The 20189-nt window shown below is 41.9% G+C and overlaps 1 protein-coding gene across 1 annotated transcript in view; it reads left to right on the top strand.

The window, feature by feature from the left end:
* The window catches only part of CFAP299 (cilia and flagella associated protein 299), a gene marked incomplete at its 5' end in the record, with an annotated part of 209645 nt that overhangs the window by 121680 nt on the left and 67776 nt on the right, over nucleotides 1-20189 (top strand). The gene's annotated exons all lie outside the window — the stretch shown is intronic.

Below are 20189 nucleotides of genomic sequence, written 5' to 3' on the forward strand. Positions count from 1 at the left end.
CTTATTTGTAGCAGTATTGGTGGGCTCAAAAGCCTCTGTAATCCCAATATGCACCTCCTCCACCCACTGTCTCTTTGGCCATGCGGTGTTTTGGTGGAAAGTATGTGTTAAATCTGCTGAGTTCCCAGTGTCCGTTCTTGTTTTACCTTTTTCAGCTACCCCTGCACCTTTTGCTCGGGCTTCCTGAGCGGACATCCCTGTCCTCTCCACTGAGGCACTCTGGGCTGCCAGTCAGAGCTACCTGCTTCCATTGGGGGAAACTGCTGGAAACTTCTTCCTGCACTTTTTTCAGGTCTGTAATTCTGAAGCTTCCCTCCAACATCAGAAATGTTTGTTGTTGTTGTTTGTTTTTGTTTTTTTGCATTGCCTGCTGCCTTCCGAGTTACTTGACATAGTCCCTGAAAGCTAGGGCTGAGCTCATCTGGGACTTGGATGTGTTCCTTCTGTGGAAGCTGAGACCCTGTGGCAGAGCAGAGCCTGAGCGGCATGATAGAGCTGGCAATGCTTTAGCTGCCTTTTTGTCTTGCTCTGGACAAATTTCAGCAAAGCTGGAGTGGAGATGGGGTGACTGCAGCGCTCCTTTGCAGAGCAGAAACCCGTTGCTCCCTCTACTCCCACAGCTACGCTGAAGGACAGGAGAATATTGCTGGCGAGGCTTAATAAATTGTAGGGGATTGTTGTTGTTGCCGAGTGCCATTCATTTGGAGGCACTGGCAAATAAAATGATGATTTACCCGTCTTTTTGGTAGTCTTCTGTATGTAAAGCAGAAGGTCAGTTGTATTTGCTCCACCACAGCTATGAGTGCTAGTAGCAATCTTCTCTTACTGCTTCCTCTTTTGGCCTCATCGTGTGAAAAATTATATAGGGAAGTTCAGCCTCTTGGAGAAAATGTTCCTCCAAGCTCCCGTGGCTGAGCACAGGGCTGACTGGAGAACCTGCTTAGGACCATGGCTGCTGGGATCAGGGCAGTTGTGGCTTCTTGAAACATCTACCCCAGGGCAACGTGTGTACCCAGAAAAGGGTGCTCAGTGTGTCACCACGTTGGGATCCAGCTCCTCATGCTGAATGTTGACTCAGAAAGTGTTAGATGGTTAGTAATGATGTAAACTAATTGAAGTGATCCTAGGCAGAAAACCTAAATAGCTCACTACATTGTTTTAGTGCCAGCTGTGCCATTTGATTACTTCTAGGAAAGTTTTGTATCTTGAGCTTTTCTCATATTCCAACACTGTGCCTACAGGAGAAAAAAAAAAAAAAAAAAAAAAAAGGAATTGGAAATGTGATTTATCAAGAATTTAAAAGAGTTTGACATCCCCAAGGACTTGATACTTTTTCAAAATTCCAAGTGATTCTATGATTCTGTTTGCAAGTACACAAAAGGCCTTTCCAGATGTTTTTCTTTCCTTTAACTTAAATTTATAATTGAAAAAATATTTTCATCTACCACAAATAATTGGCATACATGAATTATTTGCCTGACATACAGTTTAAGGTCAAGATTTAGTTTTTATGTCCCAGCGTATCACCGTATATGTGGCAGTGGGACACAACAAAGATGGATTGGTACAGATTTTCAGAAGAAGGCTCCCCCCATTTTTAACCCCCAGTTGAACTGCAGGTGGGAATTTCAGCAAGCAAACGCCAGTCAGCTCTAGCTTTGCATTATAGCAGTGGACAAGTACTCTGGTTTGCATCTGGAATTCATTTGCTAGATGCAAAATTGCACCTGCAGAAGGGGAATCCACTTCTCTCCTGACCCAATATGCTGCTAGCTTCAGGAGCTTAGCAAAATCAGTGACAGGTCTTTGAAAAGTTGTTGGGGTCTTATTGGAAATTGCGCTTAGAGTTCTGAATATTTTTTTTCCTCTCCTCTGCACTGAGAGCCATTGTAGAATAAGAGCTGCTTGGTGTTGTGATATATTTTTTTATTGGGTGGCTTTCTCTGCATACATTCTGGCTGACAACTTAAAATGTTATCCTGGCAGCTGATTTACTTGGAGTATAATTTATACCAGAGGCAGCATGGACCCCAACTTCTGCTTACTCTTCCTTGAGTTTCATCCTCCTTGCTGACTTATCCAACTAAAAATCTCTGACGTTCTCTATCCCCTCACCTTCTGCCCCTGCAAGTATTGAAGCTCCTGTGAATCTCTCTGTTCACTTTGAAAAGTGAAATGCTCAAATATTGTTTCATGTAATATTTTGATGCAGGCTTGAGTAACTTGGAAACCTGTGCTTTTAAAATGATTCCTGAAAACAAATGTGCGCTTCCCTGCTGTTCCTTTCAAAAGTGTCTCCTTGGCTCAGGGGCTGACAGCGATTCTTGCTCCACAGAGATGCTGAGTGCAGTGGGAGGCAGTCCAAAAGCAATAGGACTCACAAAGCCGTCCGAGGGAGAGGCGATCATCTCAGAAGGGTGGTGTGGGGCTTACTCCTGCTTGCTTTCCTCTCTCCCCATCTCATGCGTTTCCAGATTTTTGCCTGTCACAGGTTTTTTGGCACCTGTTTGAATAAAACAACAATAATTCCTCCCTCACTGATGTTTTATTAGACCAAAGAACTTGAGGATCTGTATCACTTGGGAAAGGTGCTCAGAGCTCTGTTTTCTAAAGATATTTCAGGATGCCCTGTGTTGCAGCTGCGTGTGTGTTCTTGGCACATGAAAGTCAGTCAAGCTGGGTATGAAGTAGGGAGCACTTTCAAAAGGATATTCTTGTTTCTCCAGAAGTTGCTGCTCCTTTGGAGGAGTTTCTCTTTTTTTTTGTTCCAGGACAGCATTGTTGGATGGCTATATTGTTTGTGAAAGAATTTTCAAACTTGACAAGAAAAGCATAATTTGGGGGCTACAACTGTGTGTCTTTCCAATTCTGTTTGCAACTTATTTCCTTATAATTGTTTATTTCTGTGGCTTTGTCTCACCTCTGGTGCATGATGGCATCTGGGACTGATAGAGCTGCTAACAAGTAGAGCTGTGTAACGCTGCGGTACGGCTGGCTGCAGATGAAACATTCCTGAAATGGTGAAGGCAGCATGCCTCCTCCCTGGCCTTTAATTAGCAGGACAAAGTAATAATTGGTTCCCAAAATACTGTAGTGCATTGCTAACTCTTGGTGTTTTCTGCAGTGTTTTCCAAAGGCTCTGGATCTTGCTGGAGAGTTCGGTTTTTGTTTATGACTCCTTTTGCTTGTAAAGATGGTGAGGTTCCTTAATGTGATGATCCAAGTTTTGGTCAATGTAGCTGTAATCACCCTATTCTTAAGGGACAACTAGTCTTGGAGAAATGCTGTGTATTGATGTGGAACTGATGGCTTGTCTGTCTCAAGTATCACCATGTTTTCTTTTGCTGCAGGTGTCTGCTTCTGGGATATAGCTGTAGGCTGCCAGCAGTTCTGCTGGAACTTGATTTCCTCATTGCCACTTGGCATCAGTAACTCTGCTTTTTTCTTTTGTGATGGCAGGAAAGGAAGCATTTGAGTTATGACAGTCTGAAAGGCTCATAAGAGTTGTAATTGTATGGTCTGTCTAAAGAACTACCAACAGGTAGGATATGGAAAGGATAACTAGGTGGTTCTGTTGGTTAAAATAGTTGTACTGAAATGTTGTGAAGGTGTACAGCATACTTAATGAACAAAAATCACTAAAATGAGTGGAATTGCTCCCTTCATAAAGCGAAGCACAGCTATGTCTCCTTGCACACTGAGGGCCCAATACTGTGATTATGGAGCAGCAGCCACTGAGAAATGCCATGGCCTCCAAACTACTACCGCTGTGATTTATGTCTACTAAAGAGCGTACGCTACTGCCCATACTGCTAAGTGTAAAGGCTGTGGTGTACTGCATAAAGAGACAGAAATAGATGTGTGTTAGTAAATGTACTGAAAACAAATGAGCTTCAAACCATAATCATTATCATCTCAGTGAAAATTTGAGATAGGTTCCCCAGTGATTTTATATGTCAAAGTTTTAAGCTGAAACAAGTGTGTATGTACCAATGTTAAGCCTTTTTACAGAAAGCAGCTACTTCCCACCCACACAGAGTTACTGCTAGGAAAGGTGTTTCCTTTATATTTGTGGAATGAAAAACTTGAAAAATTAGGCTTGAGGTAGGAACTTACGGGCAATGCAAAAGTATTACCAGGGAAAGTAGCATATGTGAGGAGCTTAATTGAATCCAGAGATCAAGTCAAATATCAAGTTTGAGTTGCTGAAGCACTCTTTAAAAAAAAAAAAAAAAAAAAAAAAAAAGTCCCTTTTTATAGTAAGAAGAAGGGACTTGGTGTACCATCTGTTTCATGTCATAACTAAAGTAAGTTTTAAATAACGTTTATTTGTAATCCTCCAAAGACATTGTGTGAGAAAATGATTAGGAAAATATTCCATATCTCGGATCTCCAGCTGAACTGTTAACTAAATTGCATTTGGAACACCGACTTCTGCTCTTAATCCCAGCCATCTTTCAAAAGCAGTTGAAACTGCACAGAGCCATGTTTGCTTTCTTTATTCTTCTTGCTGGTGATCAATGAAAAAGGCCCAGTTTGATTTTCAGATCCCACCAGACATGTGCAGGATTGGCAATTAGGAACTGTACTTGTTTTTACAAGTACCCATTAAAAAATGGAAAACATTGCACGTGAGAACAAAATTTCACTTCAAAGATGCAAGATCCACTGCTGCATGGGAAAATATTTGCCTTTATTACTAAGTTTTTTCCTCAAATCATTTGCAGATAAAGATTTAGCAAAAGACCAATCTAGTCCATTCTGAAACACTTATATTAGAGAGATTACATTCCTGAAATGCTGTGTTCTTGTGTTGTTAGTTTTCTTTTTTAAATGTAGAGGAGAATTATATAGGTATTATCCTCATTAAACTGTAGTTATTGTGTTTAGAATTCATTCTTATGTTTTTCTTTATAGTGGAATAAATATACAAACGTAAAGGAAATCCACAAATAATAACATTGCAGCTTTATTTATCAAATTGCTGTGATTATGAAAATACATTTCCAAACAAATAATCACAAAGTATATTTAGAAATGACTCTTAGATGCTTATCTGTTTGTTTTGTGTGTGTGCTCGCTCTCTCTGGCTTCTGGTGTCATGTCTCTCTGGCAAGTCCATGTAAGATCCACTGACAATCCCTGTGCATTTATAGTCATCTGGCTGTATCACCATCAGCATTCAGAAACTGAGATCAAGAGACTTAAAAATTTATGCAAGAATCAAAATGTAGTTCAGGTCTTTGTCAGGAATGCTAACTGCCACAACCACCGCAATCAAAGCTTTTAAGCAAGCATATTTGTTTAAATATCAAGAATCAGTATTCAGGTATGTTCTAATAGCATAAATGGGGCGTAGTCAATAGGAGGCTTGTTCTTATGCTATCCCTACTTGTTGTCAGCAGAGAGAAGGCCCTGGCTATGAGGTTGAAAGGTTGGGAGCCTGGCTGCCCTACTTTGAGTTTTACTATTGGGATTTGTATTTGTCACTGCTCTGCACCATTGGTGCTTGGGGGAAGAACTGACAGAAGATGTGAGGCTGCATGCTGATGCAGTACTGTTCATCTTAATCACCACGGCTCTCAGCTTGGCTGTAGAGACCTCAGAGCGACATCTGCAAACCATGGAGTGAGAATGAAAGCCAGTTTGTGAGTGTAAGTGAATTTTTCATCTCCTCTGGAAAATTCTTAGGTGCTCAGAAAAAGTTGAAAAGCAGAGCCCCAGAGACCATAGGTCTAAGATCCCGCATTGTTCAATGGCATAAAAATTGTAGTAAAATAGGGCCGATTCGCATTCTTGACAGACCATTATTGCATTTGGGTGGCATAGTGCAGGACCACTATAAGTAAAACCCCCATGCACTGGAACCCATAGTTTTTTTCACCACAACATGACCTCTTTGAGCACCCTGGTCAAAGCGTGGCTAGACAGATTACCTCTAGAGAAAGGTGAGGATCATCATACTTGCTGTATACTGAACAGTATGTTTATTGCAAGGTCTCAGTGTTCACTGGGGAGATTTCTGCTACCCCAGCTTCATGCAGAAAGCCTGTGTGGGGAAGCACATTCCTTACGCAGTACATTTTGGAGCAAGTATGTAGCAGGCTAAGCACGTGCTCCCAGTCACCAGATGTGGAGATCTAGTACCTACTGTGCTTCAACAGCCAATTACTCAAACCCATAATATTTTTGCTTCTGAAATTAACCACTTTATGAATTATACAAAAGGAAATGATCAGTGTTGACAGCTGATTCTTTGAAATGGAGTGTAATCACAAACATCATTAAAAATACGCCTGGAGTTCACCATTCCACAGTGCTGACTCTCATCAAGTTTTGAAATGCTATTACCAATAGCATATCTTTCCTAAGATTCATAATTTTCCAGGTATTGCCCTGTCTTACTCAATAAATCTCAATTTTTCCTTCTGAGAAATAATTATGATTCCTGGGCACTGCACCAAAATTTGCAGATGTTTTGAAGATGTCCTGATCAGCCGAGATTAGGACATGAGTGTTTTAAACTTTATTTTATAGATATGGCTTCCTTGAAATTTCACTGTGTTAACTGGTTAGACAATCCAGTACAAGGAAGCACAAAATACTGCCTGTTAACGAACAACTTTGTTTCAACCCTGCCTATTACAAAAATAAAATCAACTGTCTGTCTTCTCTCTTGGTCTTGTCAGAAAACTGTGCCTTTCTGCTGAAAACGGAATATAATAATGGTATTATTACCTCTATTTTTAGTGATCTCTGTTTTTAGCCCTGTGGTGATGAGAGTTCTTCCTCTGTGGAAGGCAAAATATCTTTTGTGAGTGACATAACAATCAGCTTGCTTTGGTAATAACCTTTATTTTTTGTGTGTTTTCTCTCTGCGTGAAAATGTTACAGGATCTGATGTATGTGCTATCAAGATGATTGTTCAGTCAGGCATGAACCCCACACTTCACTGGTAAAAATGTACTGAATACACTACCCTTCCCAGTGACTTATCCAGAGCTTACCTTGAACTTTCAGTTTCCCTGAAGATCCCGTAATTGTCCTTGTAGTATCAGTATTGTCATCATTTTGAGCAGTCTCCAGAAATCAACTTGGTTTATGAAATAACGATGAACTTGGTTAGATTTTTTGAGGGTTCCTTCCCCTCTATCTGTCTCCAAATGTTTACTCTCACTATTTAAGTCATATTTCATTTATTTGCCTTTCCATAAAGTATACTACATGATGCAGAAATGCCAGTAGAGGGGGAGTGCCTGGCAAGTTGGATGCATCACCACTCAGCATTAGTGGCAGGCATCATCAAAGCAGCTTCCACTTTTCAAAATATTTATACACATTGCAAAATATTGAGTTTCAGAAGGGGATATGAGAGAACGGGCATTTTATCCCAGGCATGAGGGGTTGCTCAGAGGAAACCCGAGAGTTGGCTCAAGTATTTCCTGTAGATTAAGAAGTTTGGAAACTAGATTGTAAATCCTTCAGTAGAAGATCATCACTTGATGGACATTGTTTCTTGGTGGCTTTCTTCTGTCTATGCTGGATGTCTTTTATGCCTCTCTTTCCCTCCATTGTGGGAATTTATTCTTCCTAAGTTGTTTTTGGTATCAAGCTCAGGATTGTTCACACAGCCTAAATGCAAGTCTGCATGTTGGTCCAAAGCTGGAGTGAGCCACCTGACTTCCAGAGAAGGATACAGGCATACGAGAGGATTAGCTGAGGCTTGATCTTCTCCTGCAGATAATATGGACATAATTGCCTTGACTACTTGCCTGTTAGTCTCTAGGCATAGACAGGTAGGAGGTACAGAGAGAACCATGGATGTGTCTGAGACTGTTCACTCTCAGAATTTGCCATTTGTGTAGTTACTGTGGTGAGCTGGGTGAGATTTATGGGGTTTGGATCTTGTCTTGGCAAAAGGTGGACAAACAAGTGCAAGAAAAACAAAGGTGCAGTTTGCATTGAATGAAGCTACAGCACAGTTAGGTATCATGGCTGAATGATTACTAGAAAGGAGAGAAGATAAATGAATTCATTGAAGAACATTTGGAAAAACAAAAGTGATGGTTCGGATTCTATCCTGAGGTCTCTTTCTCTGAGTCAAGCAGTTAGCATGTGGCTTGTGCTGCAGATCTGACCAGGGTCTCATTTCCTTTTGTTCTTTACCTTTATTTTTCCCCGCTATTGAAGAGTTTTTAAGGTTAACTGTTTTACTTGTTACTGACTGTGAAAGCAGTCACTAACTGTTAAAACGCAGAAACCCTCACTTTTAGCACTCCATAGAGTTATGACTGATGGATGCCACACCACCTTCTGTGCATCTTAGTCATTTCCTGGGATCAGGCAGCCAGGAGCATCTGCTTGAAATACGAGGGCAAGGGACTACTTCATCTGGGTTTTGGGTCATCCCCCAAGAGAAGGTAACCTGCTCTACTAAAAAAAATACCGTGTTACTGTAGTAGTGGTCAGTAATGTTGAGGTACTTGTGGTGTTTTGTGTTTTGCTTGGTTGTTTTTGTTTGTTTGTTTTTCCAATTAACTCAGCAATTTTGATGCTCTAAGTCTTTTTCTTGTGGCCTCTTGCCCTGCTCTGCCAGACTGCTATGTTTAAAGCGGTGTATGTGTTTGGTGTTAAAATTTCTCTTCCAAGTAGATGTGTTACTGAAATGTTAGTCTTTTCCGTGCTTGTAGTGGGCTAATGTAGTGAGCAGCTCACCTGAAGCAAAGAGAAACATCTTGCTTTAAGAACACCAGCAAATACAGACTCACCAACTGGCCACACCAGGAGAAGGCTCATGCTTCTTGGTTGTGAAGGTCCTGCTAACTTTGGCACAAGCAAAGTCAGTCAGTGCCAAGCACTTCTGGAAACACTGTCCCTTGTTTAGCAGTTTGCCTGGGTCCCCTTTGGCCTTGGCCCGCAGGATTTGGGCTGCTGACCAGTGACAGACAGTCAGCTCCCTGGAAGCTGGATATTATAGATAACGTGGTTTACAACGCTGGCATTAATATGGTCATGTTCAACATGAAAAATAATTTCCCTTACATAAAACACCCAGTGTGAGGGTAACTACAATATTCATTGCAGGTACCAACGTGCAGAACAGTTTTCCAGCTTCAAAATTTCTTTCTTGTTGTGTCTTTGTAAAACCAAAGCTTGGCCAAACTGTTTGCCAGCCTTACTGCACAGCTATCTTTGCTCTTTAAGGAGATGCACCCGGTTTTGTATTTGCGGAAAAATACACGAATTACTTTGCTCATGAAAATCAGTGTTTGTTGTAGCCCCGTGTTTAATAATTAAACTATGTTTACTGTTCACTACTTTAAATAATATTTAAAAGCTCTGGTTGTTAAAACCCATGTCACACAATGAAATTTAATTAAGGCTACCAGTGAAATGAACATGACTAATATATGAAGTCTTACAAATGTAAACAAGAAAAAAGTAAACATAAACTGAATGTTCACTGGCCCTTGAATGTGTCCTGGGGCATTTAGGCAGGGTTGAGACTCACATGATGGTGGCTGGTAAAAAAAATGGCTCTCAAACTCCAGTGATCCCCCTTGAGTAACCTGTATCTGTTTGGCCATTCCCAAGCTTGAAAGTCTTCAGGCTAAAGTTTTTTTGCGTTAAGTTTTCTGTTGGATGTGAAAGATTTATCAGTGGCATTTCCGTGTGCTTGCTCCCTCCCTGCCTCATCCTCACATTCTTTTTACAGCTGCTATGATAAAACTGTGTCGCTGCATCCGCGATAAGGAAACAGTGACAAGTCATTATGCTGTATTTTTAGGTTCACGTGCCTTGTGATTCAGAAGACACAACTCAGCACAAGTTTTTGTATTCTACATCTAGCATTTCTGTGTTATTTTTTTTTTTTTCAGTGCTGTCAACCATATTTTTGTCTGCAAGCCAACATCTTTTGGGGATGATGTATGCTAGTACAATTGATAACATCTGATTGATTTTGTTCCATTATTATATTTTCAAAATCTCCCCTTTGCAGGCATCTTGCTATATTTATCATGAAGAGCCTCCACGTCATGTTTCCTTCTTGTAACATACTCATTAAAAAGGCTTTGATTACCCAGGAATGTCCCCATAAAAGGCTGTTAGAGCCCCGTGTCTCTCTGGTGTGTGGCGCGCAGACACTCAGAGCAGGAAGTTGTGAAGCAGGCTAATCTGATGGGAGAAGGGCCAGAAAAGGCAGAAGACTTGAAGGAAATGATTTGGTTTCACAATTTTCCCTCATAAATCTTCATGCTGCTCTGGAGAGCTGCCACAGGCACTCCGACTAGCTTTTAGAGCAGGACCCCTCAGCCAGACCATTATGTGCACCCTGCTGATGTGTGTGGTGTGTCCTACCATTTATTCCCCTGTGGACAAGAAACTCACAGTTCTCTTCACAATTTCAGGTAGATGACAACTGCCAAGACTTCAGCTAGCATTTAAATGGTTAGCAAATACACGGCCGTGTCAAGAGCTCAGCTGGTCACACAATCCCTGGGATGTTTTGTTCGGGTTTTAAAAAGTCTTAGTATTGCAGTTGGCATGAGCAGTTTTGTTTGTGTAGCTGTGTTAAAATTCTTGATTAGGAATGTGTTAATTGTTCTTGTGGCATTGCTTGTTGACTTCTTGTTATGTTTTTAAGTTCAAATCTTCTGTAGGAAATATGCACGTATGAAGGAGGCATCAGTAGTGGCACTAGCAAGCCAAGTGCTCTGTTTCTCGCAGGTTTCTTGCACTGCCCAGGTAAAGTCCACCATGCCTCAGAGCATCCCTGTGCTGCCTGTAAAATCACAGAATCCCAGTATGGTTTGGGTTGGAAGGGACCTAAAAGCCCGCCCAGTCCCAGCCCCCTGTCATGGGCAGGACCCCTCCCACCTGACTAGGCTGCCCAAACCAACCTGGCCTCAGGCACTGCCAGGGATGGGGCAGCCACAGCTTCTTTGGGCAGCCTGGGCTTACTGTCTTACGTAAATAATCACCATGGCATTTGCAGGGTGCTTTCAGACTCCTGAATTGTCAGTAGTCAGTAAGGAGGGAAAATTTGATGGTCCCCACACTTGTAGTGGGAGGGAAGTTCCCTCCAATTTTGAGTCTCCATCCACCCAGCACCTGGTCGTTGCTGCTTAGGCTGCATGCCAGCTGTGGGATTGGCCTCTGGACTGTCGCTTGTGGCACAAGCTTGCAGGTGGGAAGAGGACACAAGCCTGCTTGCTGGAAAGGTGGCAAAGGAAACACTTGTATATCCAGTCTTTATTGTTGATGCAAGTTAGGTATTATCAATACTTTATTAAGTTCTGTGATAGAAAAGAAGACAGTGCTTGGAGAAAACTGTTATCTTAGGCATTGCATCATACCAGCTCATCTGCCTGCTGTAATGATAACTAAGAAGAACTTTGTGTCCCATAAGTTTATGGTTTGATATGAATGTATGTATAGCTATTGTGCTTCAAAATCTTTGAAAAGTATTTCTGGAAGAGTTTGTCTGGCTCCTTTTCCAGAACAGTCTTGTTAGCTTGTTGGTTTTGTATTGTGGTTTTGTTTGTGTTTCTTTTCAGGTGAGGATGCTAAGATCTTTATTTGTAGAGAAATTGCTTTAACTGGGAGCTGTATCCTTATGAAAATCAGATGATGGCTCTGCTTCCCAAAGCGAGGACCCCAGCCCATGTGGGGAGCATGGCTGGGCATACGTCAGGAGGAGGGCTGGCTTCTCCATCAGCCCCAGCACTAAATGCAGGGCCCAAGTTTGTCTGATTGCCAGTTTGACAGCTTTTGACAATACAACAAAAGAACATTTTGTACCAGTGATAGAGCTGCTCAACAAAGTCATGGCTTATTAATTTAGCTGCGAGCTATGGACTTCCTTGTAAATTTTGGTCCTTCCTATAAGAGATTATTGTTTGTCTTATACAGTACAACAGATAATGGCTTGTAATAACATAATAGGACAGTAAGCAAGTTATTCTTTGTATTACACAAAGAAAAGCATTTAACCTTGTTTTTACCATTAGTTTGAGTGACAGAAGCATTGCTACTTGGATGATTATTTTAAATGCAGCTCGCTGAGTACAGCTTGTCTCGAAGGGCTGAACTCCATCTGTGACGTGACATGGCATGTTTTCACCCTGATTTGTTGTGAGAAAGAGCAAAGCCCTTGGCTGTGTTAAACACCTTCTCGAATGTATCTGCAGAAGATAAACTTACAGTACAAAGATTTGAGACTATATTTTGTTAAAAGTAGTGTCACAACTGCATTCTTAACATAGAGCTCTTTGCCCATTAACCATAACTGTTCAATCGTTCCTTGTCAGACCTCAAGTGTTTCACATGCAAACATCAGTTTTGCCAAAACAAAACAAACAAAAAGTTCATGATAGAACTTGTGTTTGAATCAAAAAATCAGTTTTGGAGCTGCCAGAGCCCCAAAGTAGTCCATCGACACTGAGCAGCTCAGCCCCAGGTAGGTTCACCTGCAGAGTCGAGGTTTCTTCCCAACCATCCTCAGTGGTACACAGAGTTGCCATTGCACTGGACTTGCACTTCAAACCCAAGGATAATAAACTCGGGGACAGTAAGGTCCAACCTGCCTGCAGCCTTCCCTCTGTGCCACATCCTCTCATTACCTGGTGGTGGGCTCTTGCAGGGTGGCACAATCACATAGTGGCACTTTGGAAGTGTCTGAAGGTCTCTTCTTCACCCTGCAGTGCTGTAAATGAAATGAGCAGGGCGGCTCAGGATATCTTTTAAAAGGAAACTGTTTTCTTGACAACCTTGTTGACTGTACACTTGAAGGGAAAAGACTCAAGGGGAGCCAGAAGCTGCCTGCTCTGACTTGTGGAGCTGGCTTTGCATGTCAGCCTTCAAAAAGTGCTTTTGTGACTTTCAGAGCAGATCTAGGTGGGGAAGGCGTGCTTTCCATCAGATTCTTATTCGGCAATTGCATCTGTAATGTTCTCTTCTCCCTTCTGCACAGTCCTGTCCTTTTCTCCCTGAGCAGCTGCTGCTTTGCCTGGAAAGCTCTGATAGAGTGATTTACAGACGAATCCTGAACTTTTCAAGTTACTCTGGGGTATAAATCTGATCTGTGAGTTCTTTGCTTTGCAGTTCTGCATTCAGATCTTATTATGAGCTCTCCACATGTGTCTCAAGAGGTAAATACGCACCACTTGTGTAGCGAGGCTTCATATTTGTGGAGGAAAAGCAATCAGTATTTTGAGATGTAAATTTACAAGTCACAGCTTATAATTTGATGTCTCTCAGGGGAAACCCCTCTGTAGTAGAAGTAGTATAAGAATTACTGGGCTGGTCCAATGTGGCAGCTTGTGTATTGTTGGGTGCAATTACAGTGAGATCTCGAGGTCAGGTTTCCATCATATAACACCTTATAGAAAAAGATCTTGAAAGAACTGTGGATGTCTAATAAGTATTTAGATACATAGAAAAAGCTATTAATAATTACAGCTTTTAATACAGCTCTTACACGTGTTCTGTTTGTATAATGTATACAGAACATTAAATTATTTTACTTAATGTAATGAATAAATTAAGAACAAATAAAGTAAGAAGCCAATAATAATGGTTTTCAAAAAATCATTAAAAACAATTAAATTTTAAGTTGACTTATAAATAATTTCTAAATAAATAAATACTTATATGGCTGGGATTCATGTTTGAAATCCCTAAGGCCAAACAAAAAAAAAATAATGTATTTACATACTGTTAATGAGCTTACTTTGTGGTGAAAGCAAATGCTGAAGGCATGCCTAAACACTACTGCTTTTCCTCAATAGAAAAAATCTAAATGATCATAATACTTATGCTGTCATAATTCAATTACTCAGTTGTTTACTTTTACACCAGCTACATAACTCCTTTTCAATTAAACATCATCTTGCAATGAGAAGTAACAATAGCATATCAAGGAGCTGTTGCTCCAAGAATTTTCATCTGTGATAGTCTGCATTTCTGAGGGGGTGGATTGGAAATATCAACAGGTGACACGGCATGACTGGATTTTGCAGACTATTGTGCGTGTTTGGCATTTCTGAGTTGTCTGACATGGTTTCTAGGCGATGTAATGGTCATTTAGGAACATTCAAGGCTATTTAGGTGATCAAGCAAGTGGAAGAGATTTCCACAACTAGACTTCCAGTGCTTGGCAGCTCGTTCAAAACTTGTATAAACTTGCAGTGGTGAAAAGCTTGAGTTAATTAAAGTCCCACCCTGCTCAATTATGACTCAAGGATGTCAGCCAGTTCAGTGAATGAAATTATGCACCTATCTTCATGTGGAACGACAGCTTCCAGTAAATCAATGGGAATTTGCCTGATGAAGCAGTTAAGAACGATCCCTTAATGAAACTATCATGTTTCTTTACAATTAATTGGTTTTAAGTACGAGTCTGAAATAGAGAAGTATCTCAAGATGAGGTGGATTCACTCAAATCTGACAGCATTAAGAAGGCCCGTAAGCAGAAGAACAAGCAATGTGAACAAACTTGAGAACGTTCACTTTGAGGCTTACTTCAGGCTTATTTGAGCCACAAGACAGAAATTTGGGGAGTTGCACACCATTCAGCTGCATGGAAGAAATAAACAAAGCTTTAACCAAGTGTAGAATAGTATGGAATAACATTTATTTAAGTGTTTCCAGGTGGATCAGTCTTGGATGGCTTCTCCTGGGGAAAATCATGCCTCATAAACATTTCAGTTAATAGAATTGTAGGTAAAGTTGACTAAGAATGAGTAATTGATTTTGATTTTTCACAATGGTTTTTTAAGGCTTCTTGATATAATGTTCAGGAAAATAGCCATATAAGCAGAAGCCAAGTTTTTGTTTGTTTTTATTAAAAGCGGAGTAAGTATACGGCTGGTTACAGAGTAAGGAGAAGGGCACACAGTCCTCATGGGAGCCCCACTGTTTCCAGCATGACATTCAAACCCAGAGAGCTGATTATCCCCCTTGGGCAAAAGGTTTGATTCTTGCAGAACTGTCATCTGAAAGGAAGAGGATGAATTGAGTTGATGCAAATGCTTGTTGAGATTTTTGCTTTGCTCACTCACACTGAAACGGCAGACAGACTTGAAATTCCTAGGTTTGGGGTTCTTGGAGAAAGTGTAGAAGGTACTGCACTTGGAAACTTGCCTGTGTTTGTTCAGGTTGTGAAAAGTGGGGGGCAAGTGGGTCTTTCTGTCCGGCATTTTTCCTAAATGGTACCAAAGGCATTGAAAGATGAGCTACTAATTGAGGGTTGGTGTTCATGGGCTGTGCTGGAACGGGCAGAAGCAGGGTCCTGTGCTGGGACCTTGCAGCTGAGTCGAGGGAAAGTACATGCAGCCAATCCCAGGCTGATTGAGGAATTAGTTCTTGACTCTTTCTCTTTTCTCAGCTCTGTGGGCTGCCTTTTGTGGACAAAAGAGCACAGAAATTGCTGAACCTGTTCTGAATAGCATCTCAGAATTTTGAAGCAATTGGTTGGATTTTTGTGGAAAAGGTGTCTCACAAATGAATGAGGAGGCACAGATCCTGCCTTAAACTTCTGACAGGTGGCTTCTGGTGACAACGAGAAGGGCCATTTCTGGGGTTATGTTGTTGGGGTTCTGAGCTGAAAGTTAAGGTACGTTGTTTTTTCTTAGGCAGAACTCTACTGAGAGAAGGATATGCACAAGAGATGTGAAATTGTGATGGACATCTGATGAAGTTTCTCATTCAGCACTTGGTGTGAGAGCTTAATTTCCAAGGGGAAAAAAGGTACCATGTTAGAAAAATTTGTCACTTTGTGGTCTGACTGACTAGGGTGCAAGACAGTGTGGATGCGAGCATCAAAGGAGACTAAATAATTAATTCCATCTTCTCAACGAAACAAAGTATCTTGCTTTTTCAGTGGTTGCCATTGTTTTGCAGAGATAGCTGTCTGCTGAGCTGCACATTATTTATCTCATGGACAGGTAGCTGTGCTCCAAATTTCCACCACTGTCCTCTTGGGTTCCTGCCATGCTAAGATACTGAGTTGTGGTGGTTGCACAAGTCGCTGCAGCCAGCTTATTCAGAGCTCGAATGGGCAGAGCGTACCTGCCCTGCGTGTCACTTGGCTTTGTGCAGTTCATGGTACAACATCCAGCTGGAGATGGATGATCCTTGGCGTCTCCAGCCCAACTGCAGTCCCAGCAGCACTAACGCAGTTGTTGAGCTTCAGAAACTGCAGATTAGTTGGATTTCACCTGTGGCTTTGTGCGCTTGGCATCCAGCCACAACTAGTAGGAGTCAGGAAGGGAGCACCTGTCCCGTAAGATTAACAAAACCCGAGTAAACATTAATTATATCCTTTGTTTTCTGCATTCTGTGGGTTTGGAACTGTTAAGCCCAGTACAGCTGACTTGCTGCTTTGCCTGCGATTTGTTTGGTCATGTTAAATAGCTGAGGCTCCTCAGTGAATGACATTGGCAAGAGGTTGTGGTTTCATCACTCAGTGGAGCCAAGTGGTGTTAGCACAGTACCAGTAGGTTAGAGGAAACACGGAGGATGTCTAAACAATAGCTCTGCTAAGGCTAATTCTTCAGATACCCTGATGATAGCTTCCTTTTGTGTGCTGACAGCACAGGGTTGTGCACCAGCTACATATGAAATGCCAAACATTGATCAAGCCAGTAAAATGTGTCTTTGATCATGCTGGCAATATGAAAGAGCAGATCGTCAACGCTGCCATTTCAAAAACTAACTCTTTGGTGTGCCAAAATGACAGCATTTGTCAAGATTGGCTTATCCTATACATTATGTTTTATGAAAATGATTATTAGCACTTTATACCCACAGAGCACACGCACGATTAAGCTATGAAGTTTCATGACATCTCAGCAGAGCAGCTACTATGCACTTGATCTATTTTTATTGCAGTTTTCATCGTTAATGCCTTGGTGACTCTAGATGTTTTATAGTTTAGAGGTAGAAAGATTGTATGCTGTGAAACGTATAGAAAACCATTTGCTTTCTTGATGAAGGTTTTAGTACCAGGCACTTCATTTCTTGTGGTGATCCCCAGGTACCACTTCGTTCTCATTTTGTCTTCCATTTCTTTCCTCTATATAGGAAGGGAGGTAAAATGTGAACCTTGTGTTATTTTTGTACTTCCTTTATATGTGGGAAGAAAAAAAAAAAAGTAGTAACATTTTAGTTACTGGAACTTAGGCTTATTTCAGTGATGTTTCATTGTGCTGAAGCACCAATGTCTGTTTTATCACCCCAGTCAAGAAAGCACATTCAGCCTCTGGCTTGCAAATGAATTGTGCTGTGTTTCTGCACAGTGAGTGAGGTCTTCTGGGCTTCCGAGAAATGTCTTCACTCCAAATGCCAGTAAGTGCCACAGGGCAAGTCCTGTTTGTTTGTTTTCTTAGGGTAATGTGAAGGCAGAGAAGTTTTATAGTTTCTCCTTGTACCTCTTAGGTGCCCTCTGGAAAAAGCTTCTTAACTCCAGGGGTGTTTGTGGTCTTGTCTTTTATAGCTCAGCCCTCTGAAATAATAATGAATGCACCAAGCTGAGGTTTGTACATAAAAGAATCAGAAGGAAATGAATTGATCAGAAGACATCATACAGTTTTTGCAAAAAGTAAACAAGGGAAAACTGAAGGTTATTTACTATTACTTTCAAAATGTGTAAGGAACCCCCCAGCAGTGGCAGAACAGCACCTTTCCAGGAAGGCTCTTTTTTAGGCTGAACCTGTGGAATGGAGCTGATTTTATTGGTACTGTTGAAAAGCTACCTTTAGTTACAAGGGAAATTGGTTTCATGGGAGCATGTTCATTCTGATTTCACATAAACTGAAGTTTAAAATGCTTGCTTTGTTTTATTGTGGGGGAAAAAAAAAAAAAAAAAAAGGTTATATTCATGCAAAATAAAACATTGGGACATAACTTCAAGTGATCATTTTTGCCAAAGAAAAAGTAGAGCTGTAGTTGAGCATAGTGAACGTGTAGCAAAGCAGAAAAGGCATGATCTGGGAGAGGGAGGGAAATAGGCTTCTAAACTCTTGCAAAAGATCTATTATCGCAGTTAGACGTTTCAACCTTTCCCCCTCCAGGGTGATAAGTGAACAACGTAAAAAGCCAATTGATCTGGGTGGGAAGTGGAAAGCCACTATAATCCAATTAATCACAGAGTACTGGATGCCTCTTTGTCAATGCGAAAGCAACTCCAACACATGCTCAGCTGTTACTCTTTCACAATGAGTAGTACAGTTGTCACTCACGTCTCCTGCCAGCAAAAACATCCGCTGGGTTCATTTTACCACCAAATATTTTTACACTTCTGCACTAATAAATATAAACTGCCCTGGCTGGAACAGACGTGCACTCCTACCACTACTTGCATTGCACCAGGGAGAAGCTGAGCTGCACCACGGTCCCAATCAGCACATGCGCTCAACAGCAGCAATTCCTGCTGTCATGGAGGAGTTCCTTCTCTGCTATGGATTTTAGCCCCTCAAACTGAGAACCAGCAGAGAAAATAAAAAACAAAATGCACTTCTATAGTAGTGCATGGTTGACAGTCTACACCGACTCCTCTTAAAGGAGCATTTTTTTCCTAGTTGGCTGTTGTTCCTGGCATGGAACACACATGCGGAGCTCAGTATGTGGCAGAGGTGCAGGGTCTGCTCACACACAACAAGTTTGCCCCAGCTTAAAAATTCTGCAGTTTCCTGGGACTTGCCAGCGTACATGAGAGATGTGTGTTGTGTTCATGGTGGTGGTACCCTTTGACATGTAAGAATAGGTAGCAGTTAAGGCAATCTGCAGAAGCAGAGCATGCAATTAAGCCTTCTGTGGAGCACCTAGGATAGCCCATCGGTAATGCCCCCGGTGTTCTGATACCACTTGCATGTGCTTGCATGTGTAATTACTACTCCGCTGTGTGCCACAAAGCTGAGCACTCTGACACTGCAACCAACTAGAGAAGGGTTATGTGCCTGGCGAGATTGTCAATGCATCGGGCCTTGGCCTAATACCCCGGTGTCTTGAGACGGGCAGGAACATTGTTCACCTGGAAGGCTGGTATGGCAGCAAGTTCTTGTGTGGAAGGACCTGCCTCGTAGGCTTCATCTGAACTCTCTTTAAGAACATGCCAAGCATTTAAGTACTGAAAATATACTTGTTTTCAACACTGCAGAAGGCTTACACAGCTGAACTCTCCAATATTTATGTTTGACGTCAATGGGAACGCTGCCTGAATGTGGGATTAGAACCACCGCTCTGTTTTCTGTGCTGAGCGTCGGGGAGGAGCTGAGTGCGCTCACCGACCCCCTGAGGTCTCCACAGGCCTGAGTGCATTACCTGCGGTCCTGCTGCTGCAGCACGGCTGGGTGAGCTTGGCTGGCCACAACCTGCTGGTGTGGAGCAAAGGCTTCACAGGTGGCAATCTCATGCAGGGCCCTCTTGTAGGCAAAGGGCGTATTTGCCAACAGTGGGCTGGAGCATGAATGTGAGGACAGCGTCTCAGGTTGGATTTGCGTTTAGGGTCAATAACTCTGGTGGCGTGATTCTTGTTTGTGTTTACTGGGGCCCTCAGGAGCTGTATGCTGTGAAAACACAGGCTTGCGTGGCTGAGCAGAGGAAGCTGTGCGAAAACAGAGCAAGGCTGTGAACATACAAGGGCTTTCAGGGTGGGTTAACTAGCTGGAAGTCTTGCTCTTGGAGACGAGCAGGATAGAAATATCTGAGGGCTTGATGAGGGGAAAGAAGCTGAGTGGAGAAGGAAAGGTGATGAGGCCAGGGTGGGCATCCACAAGTAATCCCATATCTGAAGAGTGAATGATGACAGTTTTATCATCACTTTGCAGGTAGGCCAAGAAACATGGGCCCACTCTGCCATTGATTACGCCAGCACCGTAATCTCCTACAGCCAGCACTTGGGTATTGCTGAAAAGAAAAGTAGCATTTACCAAAGTTACATTTCATAGAAACTTGTATGCTGCTTTTAAGCATGTCAGTACAGTCATTATTTCATTTTCTTTTCATTTCCTAGCTTGTAAAAGCATTGAGACCCCTCTCCAGCATTTTGTGTCAAGTAATGACAGGCTGGGTAAAAGGATTAGGGGCAGAAATCTGGGCTGTGTTCTGCTCTCCCACTCTGTAAAATGAGATGTTAATAGAGGGTAGGTTTAGAATAGAGGGTGGATTTAGATCTGATACAAGGAAGA

This window comes from Aythya ferina (assembly GCF_964211825.1).
Source record: "Aythya ferina genome assembly, chromosome: 4".
Classification (NCBI taxonomy): domain Eukaryota; kingdom Metazoa; phylum Chordata; class Aves; order Anseriformes; family Anatidae; genus Aythya; species Aythya ferina.